The sequence below is a fragment of the Aquila chrysaetos genome, chromosome 3 (assembly GCF_900496995.4).
Source record: "Aquila chrysaetos chrysaetos chromosome 3, bAquChr1.4, whole genome shotgun sequence".
Classification (NCBI taxonomy): domain Eukaryota; kingdom Metazoa; phylum Chordata; class Aves; order Accipitriformes; family Accipitridae; genus Aquila; species Aquila chrysaetos.
Window position 1 is genome coordinate 13,562,753 of NC_044006.1, and position 18,402 is coordinate 13,581,154.

The 18,402-nt window shown below is 44.1% G+C and overlaps 1 long non-coding RNA gene across 1 annotated transcript in view; it reads left to right on the forward strand.

Annotated features, from left to right (window-relative positions):
* The first annotated feature begins 13,888 nt into the window (after positions 1 to 13,888).
* Positions 13,889 to 18,402, forward strand: part of LOC115339776 — a 61,561-nt gene continuing 57,047 nt past the window's right edge. Inside the window, exons 1-2 of the long non-coding RNA XR_003922834.2 lie at positions 13,889 to 14,126; positions 16,139 to 16,288. This is a non-coding gene — a long non-coding RNA (uncharacterized LOC115339776). The remainder of the gene's footprint in view (positions 14,127 to 16,138; positions 16,289 to 18,402) is intronic.

Sequence of the window (18,402 nt, forward strand, 5' to 3'; positions counted from 1 at the left end):
ATAAAAGCCTTCCCCTTCCTCTGCCTGGCAGCAGGAGGGGATGCACAATGGTATGCTAACCCCCAAACACTCCTCTGGTCTTTTTCCCACTGCAAACAGAGACAGAAGCCGCTGGTTTATTGAACCTACTGAGAGGACATATTCATGCTGCAGCCTGCTGGGTGTCAGACTTGCAGAGGGGCCTTAGAAGGAAAAGGCTCTGTGTGCCATCAGTCCCTAGAGTAAAAGAAAGATATAATGTGGGATTTTCCTGCAATACCACCCAGTTCCTTGTAGTTACTGGGCAGTATTAAAAACATAAATAAAATAGGTTCTTGTTTTTTTTCTGGTGTTCCATTGACTGCAAACCTAGCCAAAAAGGACTTGCTGCACTTTACTGTGCAGTAAAATGTATCTGGAGTGAACATATAAAGGCCAAGCAAAGAGACGAGGCTTTTTGAGCGTAACTAATTTTATGAAGAATAGCAATAATCAAGAAAAGGGGAGAAGTGTTGGCTTATTGGCTGTATACAGCTTTGTTCTTTAAAAGATTTTTGTGTCTTTGCATAAGCAACATTAAAATGACTCTCAACACTCTGGGGTTTTTTTGGTAGCTAACTGACAACTGTGATCAGTATTTTTTAATTGCAGGGAACAACATCTCTACGTTTTTCTGGGAGGTGGGGTTAATCATTGCTGAACCCACTCTCTTGCTGATGAGAGGTCTCAGCACAGTCTGGCTTTTTTGAGGCTATTTAGTAGAGTCTGTGGCTCTAAGATCATCTCTGAATGCTTGAATATGTGATTTCCTCACTGGTTTTGTGTCTTCATGCTCACAAAATCCATAGTAGGTAGGAAAGTGTAATTATCTACACTTTACAGACAGTGTATGGTGGCAAAGAAAAATTAAATGATTTGGTGAAGGTTGCACAATCTGAAGCAAACCAAACAGCTGAGCCCAGTTCCCCACAGCCAGGACTCGGCTCCTGCCCGTGGGCCACCCTCCGCCTATAGCAGTTTGTGCAATTTTAGTTTTCCACCCTCTTTCTTTGGGTAAAGCAGACAATACCACAGTACCAAAAGGTGCATCTGCAAGGGTTTAAGCAGCCTGAGGGAAAACTTAAACCCAAGAATGTTGTTGGATGTATGAATTGTGTGTTGAGGGTGCTGCCATGTAGAAAGAAGCGTGTTCGCACTTCCAAGTTACTCCTTTGTTATTGGGTAAAATAGAAAAATAAGCTGGGATGCCCAAGACTCCTCAAATCCTTTCTTTTTGTCCCAATTTGGGTTTTTTTGGCTGCTGAGGTGTGCTGACTTCACTGCTGGCCCCAGCTATGTGCAGATCTTCTTACTGAGCTGATGCTTGAAGGCAGATGAGTTATGCAGGAGATGTCCTCCCTGGTGCGTTTGCATTTTTTAGCACTGCCAGACACACTGTCCTGCCTTCCATTCCCTGAGCTTAGTTCCAGGCTATTTCTTGCCTCTTTGGGTGTACAAAGCAAAACCCAGCTTAGTTTGCTACAGGTCTTTGGGGTCATCTTTGCTCTTGGCTCACCTAAACCATGGAAATATTGTAGCTATTGAAATCTATATGAAGGGAAGTTTAATTTTAAAACAAAGCCTTCAAAGCCAGCCAGCTCAGAGGATTGTACTTTCAAAAAAAAAAAAAAATTAGCATTTAAAAGCAAATCTCCCTGATTCGATATTAATCTGGAAAATTAAGATAAAAAAATAATTATGGAGCACCGCAGTATTCTTATTCTCTCAGAGCTGAGAAGCTGAAGTCCAACAGTGGAGAGTGCTCCTGAATCGAAAAATCCTGATACTTTTAAATTTTTATCTGAGCTCTCTCTTTGTTCTCAGAGAGAGCCGACCCAGCTGTGGGGGGCAAGCGGGGGCCTCAGCCACCCTGTCCCAGCATGAGCAGCTCTGCCTCTGAGCTGAGTGTCCTGCTAGTAAACTGTGGGAGACTTTCTTTTCCTGTTTCATGGGGATGTGGAGGAGAGGGGTGGTGTTGAAGCGTGGGGTCTTCCTTGGTGTGTGGGGAGATGCCATCTGCCAGCATGGCTTTGAACAAGCCATGAGGCTCCGAGGCTGCTGGCCTTGTGGCTGGTTTCCCTGCTCAGATGAGCTTTGCATCAGTGTGAGGGGTAAGAGGCTGGTGATAAAAGAGCTGGCAGGAGAAGAGGGCAGGGGGAAAAGGCTTCTGACAAATATGCATATCCTTGAACTACAAATGAAATAACAAGGAGTAATGTGCTCCCTTTGCCTCTGTTGCTGGATCCTCTTACTGCCTCTGTACTGCAGTGAGATTTGTTGCAAAGCCACAGTTTCCTTTGAATAATTGTATTTAAAAGGAGTCCAACCGGCAGGGGGGTGGTGGGAATGTGGCCCTATAGACAGTACCAGGCAGAGCAGTGCTGATCTGCTCCAGGGCCAGCTGCTGCTGCTCTACAACAAAGCACAGGCAGGGTAATCATGGCAATGTGCAGCAGATAAATGTCTCTGAAATTATTTTTGGAGTGAATTATAATTTAAAACTAACTGCAGGACAAAGCAAGCACAAAATACGGAGAAAAGATGCAGATGCATTTGCAAGTCTTTTTTTCTGTTTTGTTTTCAAATACTGCTGAACTGGAAATGCTTGGGCAGCTGAGGGTGTTATCTGTTAGCTGGTGAGAACTGGCACTGCCCGATGTGCCTCGCGGGAGGAAAGATGCCCTCCTGCATGGGTAGCAAAGCTTTCTGTAGCAGTCACGTTGGGAACGTCTTTGGCATCCAGCTTCTACCTCTGTCGTCATCAGCCCAAAATATTTCCCAACCTTAGTGAGACCTGGTATGGATAGCAGCAAAGGCCAGAAGTGCCTCAGACTGGCCAACTTTTTGCCTTGCTGTTAAAAGTAGCTGAGGACCACTGGGTTCACAGTCACTTGCTACAGATGCCCCAACACCGGTTTATAAGCTTTTGTGCCATGGTGGCAGAGGTTCATCCATATCTCAGACTCTCTTTCTGCAGGTCTGCTGCATCATGGACCTTCACACTCCTGGGCATTACTCTGCTAGATTCTCAGGATGTTGTTTCTCTGCTGCTGAAAATGTTGCAAACCAGCTTTGTTCAGCATGTTGTAAAGGGCTAGTGCTAATAGCTAATATTCTGTGTTCCTTGTTTAATGTGTCAGCCATAAATGAGAAAAAAAACAACAACAGTGGACAACACTGGCTCTGTGGCATGTTTGCTAATGTGGGAAGTAATTATTCACGTGACTTCTGTTCACAGCTCCAAAAACAAAGGGAAAGAAGGAAAAGCCCCGCGAGCTTTGCAGAAACAGTTAGCAATTTGCACTGAGGGCTGTTAGGGAGCTTTGGCTCCTTTCCTGGGAAATGCTTCTGCAAGCCCCTAATCAGCGCAAGCTTCTCTACAATGTGCCGTGCAGCTAACTGCAACTTAACTTATTCCTCTTTTATTTGCATTTAATGTGCTACGGCTGAATAGAGATGCAAGTCTGTGTAATGAACACAACTGCAATCTGTTTATACAGCAAATAAGAGTAATATTTTTCTTGTATAATGCCCTGTAGCCTGGTGAAAGCTTCATTGAGCGGGGTGTTCAGGGACTTGGTATTCTGGCTCCATATCTTCTACAGATGCTATTTCTGTGTCTGTCGTGACACTGGCATGGTTTCAAGTCCTGGGTTTCTTGCAGATTTCTCACAGCAAATTTCCTTTGGTGCCTAAATACCAGCTCCTGGGCATGCTGAGAAAAGTCTGAATGCTGCTGGTGGAGGGCAGCTGGCAATTAAGACAGCAGGATCTGTGAAAGGGCTGTTGTCACTCAGCATATTGGCTGATATGAAGTATTTGTTGGCATTACTGATTTAAGCTTTTCTGTATCACCTACTCCCTGCCACTCACTTGGTTTTTGTGGTTAAAAAAAACAAAACCAAACACCACAAAACAACAAAAATCTCGCCTCACTGACACCTTTTGCTGGTGTCCAGCTCTGAGGGAGGGGTGAGTTGTGGCTGGCATGGGAAGCGGGAGGGGATGGGGACGAGCCTGGGTTGCCCCCAACCATGGGGTGTTATGAAGCTCAGTTTTAGCCCAAGACCCTCACGCAGAGGGAGCTTCAGCATCCAAGTTGGGGCTTTAGCCCCCAGCTGGCAGCAAGGCATGGAAACATTATCCTTTAGCTTTTGATCTCAAGCTGAAGTGATTGAAATTTCTTCCTTTATGTGCTGCAGAGGTTCCAAGTCTGTTCCTTACACCATGCCACAGGAGAGCTGCCTGACACTGTGTTTCCTGTCACTGTGTGAATAGGGCCAGGAGCAGAGGCCAAAATGCTGCTGCAGCTGTCTTGGGCATGTGGGTAGACTATTTGCCTGTGGTCTATGTGGGGGAGGCAAACATATCTTTCTGTTTCCGCCAAAGGAGTTAAATGCTGCCCATGCACATCATCACATGTATGTGGGGGAGTGGGGAAATAGGTCTAGGAGCTAGAGCTCTGGGGAGGGTTGCTGAAATGACTCTGCATGCAGAAACCTTGTGTTTAGATGTATGAGGGCTGTTGTACTCTTATTGTCAAAATGTAGTAGTGGTTCAGATGTACAGTTGGTTAATGGGAGGTGTCCCTTTAGGGAGCAGCAATCAAAACCTTTATTTGACACTAAGATGCAAAGGAGATCTTGTTATCCTGTGCAGAAACAGGGACAACTTATCCTGCAAGCTTCAGAAAGATCAGTGCTTCCTTTAATGAATGTTTTCTCCAGAAACTGGCCTCAGTCACAGCTGCAGGGGGAGCAGCTCTTAACTATATGTCCCCAGCATGAATCTTTCACAGCCTAGAAGAGCTCATAAATTGTGGTTTGGTAGCACTTGTATGAGACAGACTTGATATCTGCATGAGACTTGTCATAGATGGGGCTCATGCTGTGAGATCGCTGGGTGTTTATGTGGTACAGAGCAGGGTGGGACCTCAGGTGCAGCTCATCCTACAAAAGGATTGAGGACTTGTTCATCTATGGCCTTGCTACTGACGTGGGATAGTTGGAGATGCTGTCCTTGCTCTGAAGGTGGTGGATGTGGGCAAGTTCAGAAGATAGAAAATGCTCCACAATCCATTATTGAATCTTTGGAGGGGAGAAAAAAAAAAAAAGCCATATGTAATTAGCTTTTCTCTGGCAGCTGCTCTTTTGTATTGGAGATGGGAACCTGAGCAAACTCCCCTGTGAAAACCTCCAGGGAGAACTCCTTCCTTAGCCAGCCCTGACCCTCACCTCAATTTGGGGAGGCAGATGGAGACCTGGAGCTCTGTGCTGAGCTGGGCTGCTCTGCCACGGGCATCACCAGTACAAGCCGGTGGTGGCAATAGGCAACGCTGGCTCCTGGCTTCCAGCTGCGTAAAGGGATTGCGGCATTTTCAGCTGATGCTTTCTAAAATTGAGCAAGCGATATGAGTGTTAAACAGCATGGCTAGAGCATGAGAGGTGTCGGCAGCTGTGAAACACAGACTGAGCAGAGATAATGGTGCGTATTAAGTGAACCTCTTCCTATATCTAACAGGCTGGTATGAATGTTATTACTTTGCTACCCTGCTTCCTTTGGTGTAATCCTCATCAAAAAATGAACTCTGCTGTTCTTCCAGCAGGACTTGTTTTCATTTCTTTATCCTGAGGCTTCCTACATCTCACCTCTCATCTGCACAGAAGGGGGTGGTAAATACTTGAGATGAAAAAACAACCAGTTGGGAACACCCACTTATTGATGTTTTCTGCACTGTCCGCCCAAGATGGGTAGTCTCTGAGGCTGGGGGCAGAAGGTGAGTTCCCTGTTTGATGCATTAAAATGAGAGAGCATCTTTTAAAATAAATTCTTCTTGGTGCTCACTGGTTCATTTCCAAACAGCACTTTGTTGCTTCATGGGGTGTATTATTTCTGTTTTTTTCCACCTTGAGGAGGACTCAGATTCTTCCTACTTTTTTCTAGGGTCAGGCTTGGCCTCCAAGGGAGAGAGGAACTCCTCAGTGACTCCTCTCCTCCTCCACCCACCCTGAGCTGCTCCTGTGTACAGCAGGGTCAAGCTGCAGCTGGTGGGAGGAGGGGAAACCCGTCTTTACATATGTTTGAAGGTTAGAAATATCAAGGATGGGGAAGGTCATGAAAAATGTATGTCCTTCATGTGGGGGCTGGCCTATATTTCCCACAAAATTACTCTATACCTCCTGGCCAACACTTTGAAGATGTACCCTGTGTTTTGAGTTGTTTTTCTGTTGTTCCTCTGCTACCTGCGTGAATTGATTTGGGTGATCTCTCATTCTCCCTGCACCATGTAGCATCCCTGGGAGGTGGTGCTGGGGATGGATGCACTGTCTTTGTGCTGTCAGTGAGGTGATGTGTCTGGAGCATGGCCATGGGGATGCAGAGCCTCAGTGTCCCCTAATGTTCAGCACTGCTGAGCTCTGGGGAGAAGAGTACAATGTGCAAGTTTTGTCAGTGGTACTGGAGCTTTTTCTCTATCTGGGCATGGAGCCTAAAGGTTTCCCCTCACTGGTGTGGGCACAGGGGCTGAATAAGCTGTAGGGGAGGGGATGCCAAACTCATCATAAATTAATTTTTATCTCTAGGCAAAATTGGTCCCCAAGCTAGGTGACATTAACAGTGGTGCATCACCACAGGGGGCTGTCAAAACTGCAGAATGATGTGGTTTTGTATGTGCGGGTACATGGGCTTTCTATAATCACATGAAAATGAAAGAGCACTGACTGGGACACTGCTCCCCCACATCTGTGTATTTTGCATCTACTGCCTGCATGTGCCTGCACCTACCTGCTCATACTGTGACTCTCAAATACTGTGCCCTCCATTGCGCATCTCATATTTTTCATGCTTTTCCCAATATAACCTGTTTTGCCCTTTGGAAGAAATTGCCACTCTACACATCTCAGGTACTGGATTGCACTTTGGGGAGGGATATGCACAGACAGGATCACCAACAAATTTAAGTTAGAAGGGCCCTTTGGGGGTCCAAGTAGTCCCAGGCTGCTCAGGACCTGGGATGTGCACGCTGTGGCTGTCCTGCTTGTAGAGTCCTCCTGAGCTCCCTGCCATTTCTGCTTTAGTTGGTGTTACAGACAAGGACACTAATAAGTTAAGTAATTACTCATGTCCAAATCAATTTGCTGTCCTGTCTGCTTAATTTTCTCTTTGGAGACAATATCAGCATTGATTCCTGAAGTCACCCTTCACATTACCAGTACTGTGCACAGGCATACACTTTCAGTGACTTCTGGAACAAAGTCTGAAGGAAGACTTCTTCCTTCAATGAAACTTGTTTGTTACTGCTGTGGTTTAACCCGGCAGGCAGCTAATCACCATGCAGCTGCTCCCTCAGTACCCCACAGTGGGATGGGGGAGAGGGTCAGAAAAAAGGTAAAACTCATGGGTTGAGGTAAAGAAAGTTTAATAGGACAGGAAAGGAAGGGAAAAATAATAAGAATGATAAAAGAATATATGAAAGAAGTGATGCACAATGCAGTTGCTCACCACCCGCTGACCCATGCCCAGCCAGTCCCCGAGCAGCAATCCATGTCCCCCTGCCAACTCCCCCCAGTCTTATCAATATGATGTCATATTGATATATATCATCAATATGATGTCATATGGTCTGGAATTTCCCTTTGGCTCATTTGGGTCAGCTGCCCTTGCTGTGTCTCCTCCCAGCTTCTTGTGCCTACCCCCCCCCCCCCCCCAGTATCCTCACTGGCAGGGCAGTATGAAAAGCTGAAAAGTCGTTGACTTAGCGTAAGCACTGCTCAGCAACAACTGGAACATCAGTGTGTTATCAACATTATTCTCATCCTAAATCCAAAACACAACACTATACCAGCTACCAGGAGGAAAATTAACTCTATCCCAGCCAAAACCAGGACAGCTACATTTTTTTTGTAGCAATTGAAATACCTTGATGGGGGCACAGATTATTTTTCTGGTAGATCTCAATGATCTGGCAAAAAGGCAATCAGAATTTAACACAGTTGCTTAAAGGTAGCATCAGACCAGTGTAATAACAAAAGCAGGGTACAGAACAGGGCTTACTGTCTGAATGGGCTGTCCATTGGTTTCCACCGCTTTGGAAAATTGGATTCTAGTGCGTGGTTCAGCTGGCTGGAGATCTCTGGTGAAAAACCTGGGATTTTGCAGAAAACATTAGTGATTTGTCATTTTTCCTGGTCCAAGGTCACAATAATGCACCAACAAGTGTTTTTTTGGAGGAAAGCAAAGCTCTTGCTCCTTGTCATGCCTAAGATGTGCTATCACTTCTTTTGTTGAGCTTTCGAAGCACAGGACTGTGGCCCTGGGAGCATCTGTAGCTGTACAGGCGCATGTCGTCGTCCCCTGCTTGTGGGCTACGTGCTCCAGAAACAGGGATCCAGCAACGAGCAAGCACAGGGTGGTCCTGCTGCAATGAAAATGAAACTTCTCCAACCTCCACCCGCAACTTGGGAAGTTACAAGACTTTTTGTCACCTTTAAAGTGCAAAAAGTAGGATCGCCACCCAAGCTCGCTGCTGGCTGGGGGTAAGGTGCTGCCTGGTCCTCAGCATCCATCCACCCTCATCTTCTCTCTGCTGTGGGATGCAGGAGAAACAAGGTGCACAGAGATCAAGGCAGTGTTGTACTCTGCAGAGTGAGGAACCCAATCTTTAATTTTCACATGTTAAAGTTTCAGGAGCTTTTGTACCTATGTGATTGCTCTCTTGGCCCTAGGTGTGGCTGCCCTGGCTGATGTGGTGGATGAACACTCACTATGTTCAGCTGTGGGTGTTAATGTTCTTTTCCTGGGAGCCCTGATTTATGTTCTGCCTGCAAAGGAATCTTTATAGGTATGTGGCAGATAAAAATAGACGACTTTAATCAGATTTTTAAACCAGAAAATTAAATGTGAAAGTCTGACCATCTATATTAAGATCTTAATTTAATACACTTAAATAACTTATAATAAATGAAAATGCTAAAGCAACATACTTACTGCCAAAGTTTTCTGATGCATCAAACCACTGAAAGGTTAGGTGTAACCTGGCTAAACACCTGCAGTGAGCCTTGCTGAAGGGCTGCCTCGACTTTAAAAGCAGCTGTTTTCAGGAGTTACAGAAAGAAAAATTTTTTTTAATAGCAATTTTATCCAGTAGTAAAGCTCAAAAAATAATTAATTCAAATTTGGTAAGAACAAAACCAACAAACAGTCCAGGAAAGTGGTTTTCCTTCTGCAACCGCTGAATAAAAATCAGGTGCAAGAAGATAATATCTATTAGCTCTGACATCTCAAATGTTTTGGCTCCAGTTATTGGAAACAATCAGTTAAATTTTATTGACCACATATAATTCTTCTTTTGTGTAGTAAATCAGATTTAAATGCAAAGCATGTTTTAATAAAAATACTTTTATTACCTAGCACACATGAAGAACTTGTAATTGGTAGAAAGCTATTTGAAATGTTGATTTGTGCATTTTCATTCAGTTCCAGTTGTTGTCCAAATACAGTGTGACACAAGTGAAAAATAAACTATCATTTAGTAAATAGCAAAGGTATCACTTAGCATTGCTTAACATGGCAAAAAATTGGAAAAATTCAGACTCTGAATGAATGCAGGTATCTGTATTTGCTTAAATGCATACAGATGAAGCAGTGAATTGAATGTAAAGGCTAAATTTAATTGCAGTTCATGTTTTAATGATTTCCCACCAATGAGAATGAACTTCTCTGCTCAAGAGTCACTCAAAAGTACAAACAGAAATAGGATTGAGACCAGTGAAGCCTGCTGATTTGAAACACTTTTATGTAAATCAACCTATCCCTGCTAGGGAGGGAATAAAAAGACCTCTCCATTACCGGTGCAAATCAATGGCTCCAGACAGTCACGGTGCCTCTCTGTGGGTCAGCAGGGGATGAACCGTGGGGAGGCTGCTGTGGTCCCTGGTATCGAGACCTGAAATTGCCATGTTTTCTCCAGTTCCAGGACAGAAAAGAAAGGTTTCCAGCCCTTCTGAGGGCAGTGAGAAATAGCAACTAATCAAATGGGGCATGATGGATTGCTGTTAAAGGAATAAAAACCTGCCCACACTGATAATAAACATTGCAACTGCTTCCAAAATTACTCCCCAGGGCAGCTTGTTCAAACTTCAGCTGTGGAGGAAAAATAACTGTGCCCAGCAGAGCCAGTCCATTCAGTAATACAAAAAAACCACCCCAACAGTGAAAAGCCAGTGTGGAAGACTGGCAATGGTGCCTCTTGTGGCTTTTGTCAAGGATGTTGTGCTGAAGTGACCCTGAGTCACTGAGATGGGACTGTCCAGCTGGGTTTGAGCCTCAGCTTTTCTACCTGGCTTCAGTCTTGCTCCTTCCTCATGTCCTGCTTCTGTCTGTTGTGATCTTCAGGTTATGTTTGGCCAGAAGTTTCTATGTAGGTACCTAACTGGAAGGAGGAAAGAAGCCAAGAGCTGGTCTAGCACTTTTTGTGTGGTTCTTGCATCTGAGTGGTTTGGGGATGACCTCATTGATTCTCCTTCTGCTTCTCGCTCCCTGCATCATCTGAGGCTTCTCAGTTGGTGTCTGTGTGCCTCGGCTTCCCATGTCTAAATTTGGTATAGCACTGATCAATCTATCAGGAGGGCTGGGAGGCCAAAGGTGCTTAGGGTAAGAGGGGATGTGTTAGGCTTTGCAGTGCTCCATGGATGTAGAGCTTTACCTGCTTTAGGTATAGCTGTTGGCAACAGTTGCTCTTAAAGGAGGAAAATACCTTCCTTGGTCCCTTTCTCAATTAGAGGAAGTACCTACTGCCCTTTTAGAGACCTCTCTGGCATGAAGGGAAAGAAACCAGGATGATGTCTGCCCTCCCATCTCCTCTCCTTCCCACAGAAAAGGAGCTGGGGTCTTTTGGTCCTCACCCTCCAAATCACCAAGAGAAGTGGAAAACCAGTCTTGCTTTCATTCACCTCCCTCCCTCTTCAGAAATTGCTTTTGGAGGCTCCTCCTTCTGCCTTAACAGCTTAATTCTAGTAAAATTATATCCCCCAAACATGTTTCTCATGAAATGCTATGCTTAATAAAATGTTTCACATCAATAATTTAGGTACTTGTGACAACACGTAAAAGTCTGTTAAAAATATTGCAAACTTGGCCTGGTGTTCTTGATAATTAAAAATGGATGTGATGGCAAAGTATGGTAGGCATTAACTCTAATTCAGATTTTCCTTGTATTTAAACTGGGGGCCATCAATTTTGAAATACCATAAAAAGTATGGCAAGATTGTACTATTTTAAATATATTTAATATATTGTCCCATATATTTAAATTATTAATATGCAATGCAGCCAACGGGAGTCTAAATTCTACCCAGCACAAGCTCAAGGTGATCACTATAAGAGGGGCTTGGTAAGCTGTGGGGGAATGGAGATAAACCTCAGCAGCTGAGTAATCTCTACGCTTGAGTCTCCTCTGCCTTGCTCCATATGGAGCCATTTACACCTGTGCTAAGTGGGGATAAAATGCTGCCAATCTGAATTCTTTACTGCCTTGCCCTTGAGGTTGCCTTTTACATCTGGTTTGCATTCACAGAGTCAGATTGCAGCCTTATCCCTGTTGTTGTAGCCTGGGTGTTACAGCAGGGAAGTCAGGTCAGTTGTTTGAGATTTGTGATAAGGTGGCTGAGAGCAGAAACCTGAGTGTTTTTAGCATGGGAAGAGAAAATCAACTGCACATGCCTGGAATTAGTGACTCAATGCAAATCTGGGAGTTGCTCTGATCCTGCTAGGGTGGAAAGGTAGGGAAGAGAAATATAAATTAAATAAAAGAAAGTAGAGGTTTGGGCCAAAACTGTAGACTTACTGTTGAACTTCGGGTCAGATGCAGCACACTGATGGTAATCTAGAGAAATCCGAAGTACTTGCTCTGTGTTAGCAGTTACTCAGCCAAAGTCTTGTTTTCAGGGCAATATTTGTCCCAAGGTCACCAATGAAGGGGGTTCTCCTGATCCAGATAAGAAATCTGGTGACCTTGGGCAATGCAATATAAAGATATGGTCCATGTTTCCCGGGGCATCAGCAGAAAGCAAAGCATTGACAAAGCCCCACTGTTTTTCACACTCATACTCGGGGCCAAAATAAATCGATCCATTTTTTATGCTTGCTCTAGGCTGTGCCCCACTGCTGTGGCTCTGTCTTTGTTTTGGGACAAAAGAGATGAAATGAATAGGTAGTTAAAATTTCTTGGGGTTTTTATTTAAGGATTGCCTACAGGCTCAGGAGGGCATAATCTCTGCTTTACCAACAACTCTCTGGGAGTCCTGGTTAAGGGAAAATCTTGTTTTAAGGAAATAGAGTTGGTGTGGGGTTTGGGATGAGAAGGGAATGTATCATGAAGTCCCCGAATACAGGCAAAATGCTCTGTCCTGGGAATTGCACCTTGTAAGAGCATACAGACTGGGGTGTCGAAAAAAGGAGCATTAATTCAATTTAGTTTTGCATGCTGTTCCTGGCGCTGCTGGTTTTGGAGGTGGTGCCTGAGTGCAGCACTTAGTGCACCTGGCCAGATGATTAGTATTTTCTCACGGGGGGGGGGGGGGGGGGGGGTGGGAATTTATTCCTGGCCTGACACAAGTGGGTAATTGGTTTATGCCTTTGATCCTGAGGATTTACAGGGCTGTGCCATTAGGGAAACTGTGCATGTGTTTGTTCAGGGCTGGCTGGATCCTGCTGTTGTCCAGAGGAGCAGGAGGGTCCCAATTTCCTTCTCTCCCCTTTCTCTGCTCCTTTTAATTTTCCACTGAGGAGTGATTCATGCACTCTCCCCGTGGCTAACCCAGTAGTGTTAGTGCTCCTGCCTCCTATGTTGTATCAACATCCTTTTTATTCCTCTGAGAGCATAATCTGTAGGTGATATTTTAAAAAAATCGATGTGAAGAGAAAATTGGCAGCTTTGGCTCTGCATGAAAATGACAACTGCCTCATTATTGGCCCAAAGATTTTTTTTGGGGTGGGGGGTGGGACTGGTGGTAGTGGAAAATGTCAATGTTCTGTTTTTCTTTTGAAATGGACTCAGATTATTGTGGCTGTTATGGAAGCGTATTTTATTTTCTGTTTAGTACTATCTTCATTAGATACTAGAATGAATCTCTCCATATGGCAGAGATCATCACAAAGAATTAATCGTCCTGTTCACAGACGTAGTATTTTCATGAGTTGCTAATAGTGATGTGTAGTGCTTCCTTACAAGATCTTTCCTTGAAGAAAAATAAAAACTGATAAAGAGCATCCTCCTGATGTGCAGTATACGGTGCGCATCTTGCTGGGCAGCCAGGCAGGCAGCTGGGTGCAGGGAAGAGGAGTTCAGGATGGCTCCACCTGCCCACACACCCCTCTGAATGGGGCATTTTAATTTATATCATCCTCCATTTTGTTTGTCTGACCTTTACTCAAAACTGCAGTGATGGATGTTTGTTATGTTCTCTGGACAGTCGGTCCTGGTGCTTTGCTACCCTTCAAATTCAATAGTTTCTTTTGACAATGACCCTAAATGTCCATTGCTGCAATTCAAACATGTTGATTCTCACTTTAACCATAGCAGATACGGAGGATGATTTGTCTTGTCTCCCTCTCTGAGGCTGCAGTGCTCTAACGTGAAGATTTATCCTAATTTCTCTCTACAACTTCTCTTCTTTAAACTGAATCCCAGCTTCTTCATCTTTCCCCACAGTTGCCCCTTCTTAGTTTCACAATCCATCAATATCCTTCCAGGATTGCAGTGCCCCAGCGGGCAGGCTGCAGGTGCCCGAAAACCTCACCACTGCTCCATGGCTCACCCTACCCTGCTTTCCCCACTGCTGGCCCCGGTTTGGCTCAGGATGGTCCTTGGCTGATGGCCACATGCTGGGTCTTTCCTATCTAACCGTAAGTCTCCACACAGGTCCTCATTGACCACAGCCTGCTTCTTCTGTGGAGCATTGCCCTTGTTTGTCAAGACCGGTCCAAGTGCCTATTGTCTGCTGCTTGCTTGCAGTGCTGCCCCAGCTGATGTTGTCTCCAAACTTACTGTTTCGACCAGGTCGGTTAGAGGTAACAATGGCCCAGGACGAATCCTCACCCAATGCATACAGGTATGTTCCTCCAGTTTGACGATAAGTCATTGAAAACTGCTTTCTAATTATGTTTTCCACCTTGTGTATTACTGCCTTAACGATTTCACCTAATTGTGCTTCCGTAGCTTGCTTAAGACAATCATGTAAAACGATGCCGAAGGCCTTGCTGAGGTCATTGTATACAACAGCGACCACCTCTCCCTCTCTGTAAGCCCTGCTGCCCTGACATAGAAAAATATGAGATTGGCTTGATATTTGTTCTTGACAAATCCATGTTGGCTGTTCCTCTCTGCCTTGTTATCTTTTAGGTGCTTAGAAAGTGTTTGTTTGATGATTTGTTGCAATATTTTTTCTGGGAATTGAAGTTAAGCTGACTGGCCTGTAATTCCCTGCTATGTTTGCTGTTCTCTGCTCTTCTGGGACTTGCCAGAGTCCCTGAGTTTTCAAAGATAAGTGCTAACAGCCCTCAGATTGCCTCCACCACTTCTAAGTACCTGGCAGTGAATCTCAACAGACCCAGCTGATTTGAAAACATATAATTTATATAAATATCTTCCGGACTATTGCTTCCCCCTTGTAGTCTGAATTCTTACCTTTTTGTCACAAGTAACAATTGAAATATCTATACAAACGAATCCATCATTTTTAGTAGTGAAGCATTACCCTCTGCAATGACAGTTGGTAACAGCTTTGCTGAATAATGGAAGCACTCTTCTCCTGGTCATTGACTTATTACTAATCTGACTTAAATTTTTTTTTGGTTATTATTTAGGTTCCTTACAAACTCTACAGCAATATATAACTTGACCTAATTTTTATTTTAATTCCTACTCATACCCTACTCATTTACACAGTCCTTAGCCATTTGAATCAGTTTCTACAACCTATATTCTTCTATCCCGTCTGTGGTCCAGCATGTGGTCCTCACTAGATGCTTTTCCATAGTTTATTCAGTGTATTGTTTTTTTAAGATTCAAAGGCAGGTATGTCAGAGGGTTAGAAGATTTTATGCTGGAGATGGTAGAAGTTCCCTAATGTGCCACAACATCTCTGCTGTGCCCTGGCAGGCTCCAGCAGCCAATGGCTGGTGTGGGCACCCTGTGTTATAGCACCAGCCACAATGCATTGTGGACAAGGCTGGGGCAGCAAATGTGCTGCTGTTCTTAAATACCTTAACTTTCCAGGTGAAAACATGTCTTTAAAATAGACCAGGAGAATTTTGACTTTGGAACTCTGATACTTTACATTTACTTTTATCTTTGTCTTGTTTTACTATCATTTTGTGTCACCATGTTAATAGTGAAGAACAGATTTCACTGATAATGCTATACTATGACAACCTGTTAAGCAAATCACACTGATGTTTTTTGTACTTGCATTAAAGATGGCTGGGATTTGGCTTGCTGAATGAAACATCAGATTTTTCCTGTGTTTCAAAGTGCTTCCCATCTAGTTTGCAATGAAAAGGCTTGACAGTTTTCAAGTAGGAAGACACTTTGATCTATGTGTCAACTTGCTTCAACTTGCTTCATTGGAACAAACAGGAGATGTTTTGTTCTAGAGAAGTTTTTGGTATCTGCTGTCCCTGATATTTTAAAAATAAATAAGAAGCTTTGTGTGTCATACATTCTGTCATGGTAGAACTTGTCAGTCATAGTAACATGTATTATAAGTTATAGTGGACTTGTCATAAAATGAAAAAAACCCCACCAAAGCAGTATGACAGAATCACAACTAAAGTTTCACAACTCTGAAATGAAATTCTTAATGCAAAATTTGAGACAAGATGATGTCATGTAATTTCATAAGTTCTTAATGGCAACTGACAAATAACTTCAGTTTCAATAAAACTGAATCTTTTTCAAAAGAACATTTGGATGAAAAACAAAACCAACCAAACAAGCAACAGGTTCTTTCCCCCACTTCGAGATGAACAAGTGTGACTCCTGAGAGGCTATGTGGGTGCTAAAGATTCGATTGTGTTGGGAGATGCCTCTTCCTGTGACTCATTCAGTCTTCTGCTTTATCAGCTTGCAGGAAGAACCCTTTTCTCTATGTAAGAGCCTTGCTGGTGAACCCAAGACCATGGAAAGGCCAGGTAGCTCCTCACCTGTAGGAGCCCTTTCCCTTGCTGTCCTGCACATGATGTCACCGTCATTTCTACCTCTATGGCTGGCAAGGTAGGTCCGTTTCTTTTGCATAAGTATAAATATTGACTGCAACCTCCTCTCTGTGGGGAATCTCAGCCTCTGAAATGCTGCCGGTTGTTGCCTCCTGGTATCTCTCGGTGGTTTTCTCTTCCTGGGGGAAGCTTTGAGGTAGAAAGGAGTAAGCTGAGGGCTTGGTCCTTCTGCTCAGCTGAGATTTGGTGGCACCAGGACTGCAGGAAAGAGCAGCAGAGAAAGGTGGTGGCCAGGTTGGGGTGTGTTGCCAATGGGCTAAGCTGGGTCCCTCCTGACTGCACCATAATTACTGATGGGCTGGCTTCCCCAAGGAGATAGACCTGGAAGGAAACTGGGTGAACATAACACTCCAAAATAAAGGAAAATTGCCCCACACCCTGGTTTTATGCCATAATAAAGAAACCACCACCTCTTACGTTCCATAAAGGATGACAATCCCATAACTAATTCGTACCATGTTAATATATTCCTACGAGACTGATTGAAAAGAGGAGTACCACAGACAGTTTCTTTACCTCTTTGCAGCTCTTAGGCTTTGCAGAAATCCGCTGGATTGGTACCATCTCTGCCCCAGCCTGGTTGCTTGTGCCAAATAGCAGGTTTGGACCTCATCTGAATGTTTCTTTGCAAAAATTTACATTAGAGGATGGTGGTTTGATGAAATTTTATGTTTCTGCATGTACAGCATGCAGAAATGGTATTGATTTGACAGTTTAACTTTGCAGGGAAAAAAAGCAGTATTTTGGAAATTGACTGGATTCGAATGACAAGTTTTGATATTTTTTAGCTTGAAATAATCTTTTATTTCAAAATACAGAAAAGGCAGAGGGAGGAGAAATCAAGAGTCAAAACTGGAGAAACATATCAGTTGATGAGATTATTTTTCTTCCCTTTGGAAAGGTATTTCATAATTTAACAAAGAAAAAAAAAAGAAGATTTTGCGTTTCCACTCGGGACAAAAAAAGCCCGAGTCTCTCAGTGGCCAGCCCTATGCAGAGTGTCTACCAAGAGCAAAAATGCTGCAGCTATGAAGAAAAGGCTTATTTGTGCGGTGTAAAGCCTTCCTTCCCTTCACTTTTCATGCAGCCTGAATCCAATCATGGAGAATGTTTATTTTGAAAAGTCATCAAGATAGAGTTAGAGCTGTGGTGACCTGATGGCTGTTACTGAGATCTCAAACAGCCACCTTCGGTCTGAAGTCTGGCAGCCTGCTGTTGTGCTGCTGGTAGGATTACAACTAGTGCAAAAGTCTTCAGGTTTTAAGGCTTGTCACGTAGTGAGGTGTTCTGGGGTTTGCATGGGAATAGAGATATAGTAATGAGTGTGTGCATGAGCGTTTGTCTCATGAGTAACTGCTAAAGCCAGCATCAAGCTGCTAGACATGCGCTGTGTTTAAGTTATGCAGGATTTGAAAGTTTTAGGTCTAAGCACTACCACTGGTAGGTCTCTGCAGGGCCCAGTCTAAGCTTGCAGGTTGGCTGGCTCTGTAAGCAAAATAATAATGAATATAATTATGAGTAATTTCCAGCTTGTTCATAGTCAGAAGCCAAGCTGAATAACTAAGTAATCCTCATTTCCTTGGTACAAAGATGTCCTGTTCAGGATTGGGCAAATAGCACAGAGTTTCCCATTCATATTCCAGTCAGCATCTTAAAACAGCTCCTCTCCTCTCTGCTTTCACCTTTGATGGATAGACCACTCCTATTAATACTGATGTTCTTGGTGCCATGAGGCTTCCTCTGAGTGGGGCTGCTTTGCGCTGAACAGGGCACGAGGGAGCAAATGGCAGCACCTCTCCTGTCTCAGCAGACAGGACACAATGGAGAGATGCCACCTTCAATTAAGAAATGGGTCTTGTGATAATGCAGTCCTTCAGCCCAGGCTCTATCTGCAATTTGCCCGCAAGAAAATGCAAAAACCCCCAAGTGCACTGCTGCTTTGAGATGGAGCTGGGGACTCCTGGAGTAAAGGGATGCCCATGGCCTGCATCTAAGGGTGAATCCAGGACAATTCCTGGGAACAGAGAGGACGGGGCTCATCTGGGTCCTGTGTGGCAGCACCCGTTAGGTTTTGCAGCTGTGTACTCTTTCTTATACAGAAGGAAAACTGTC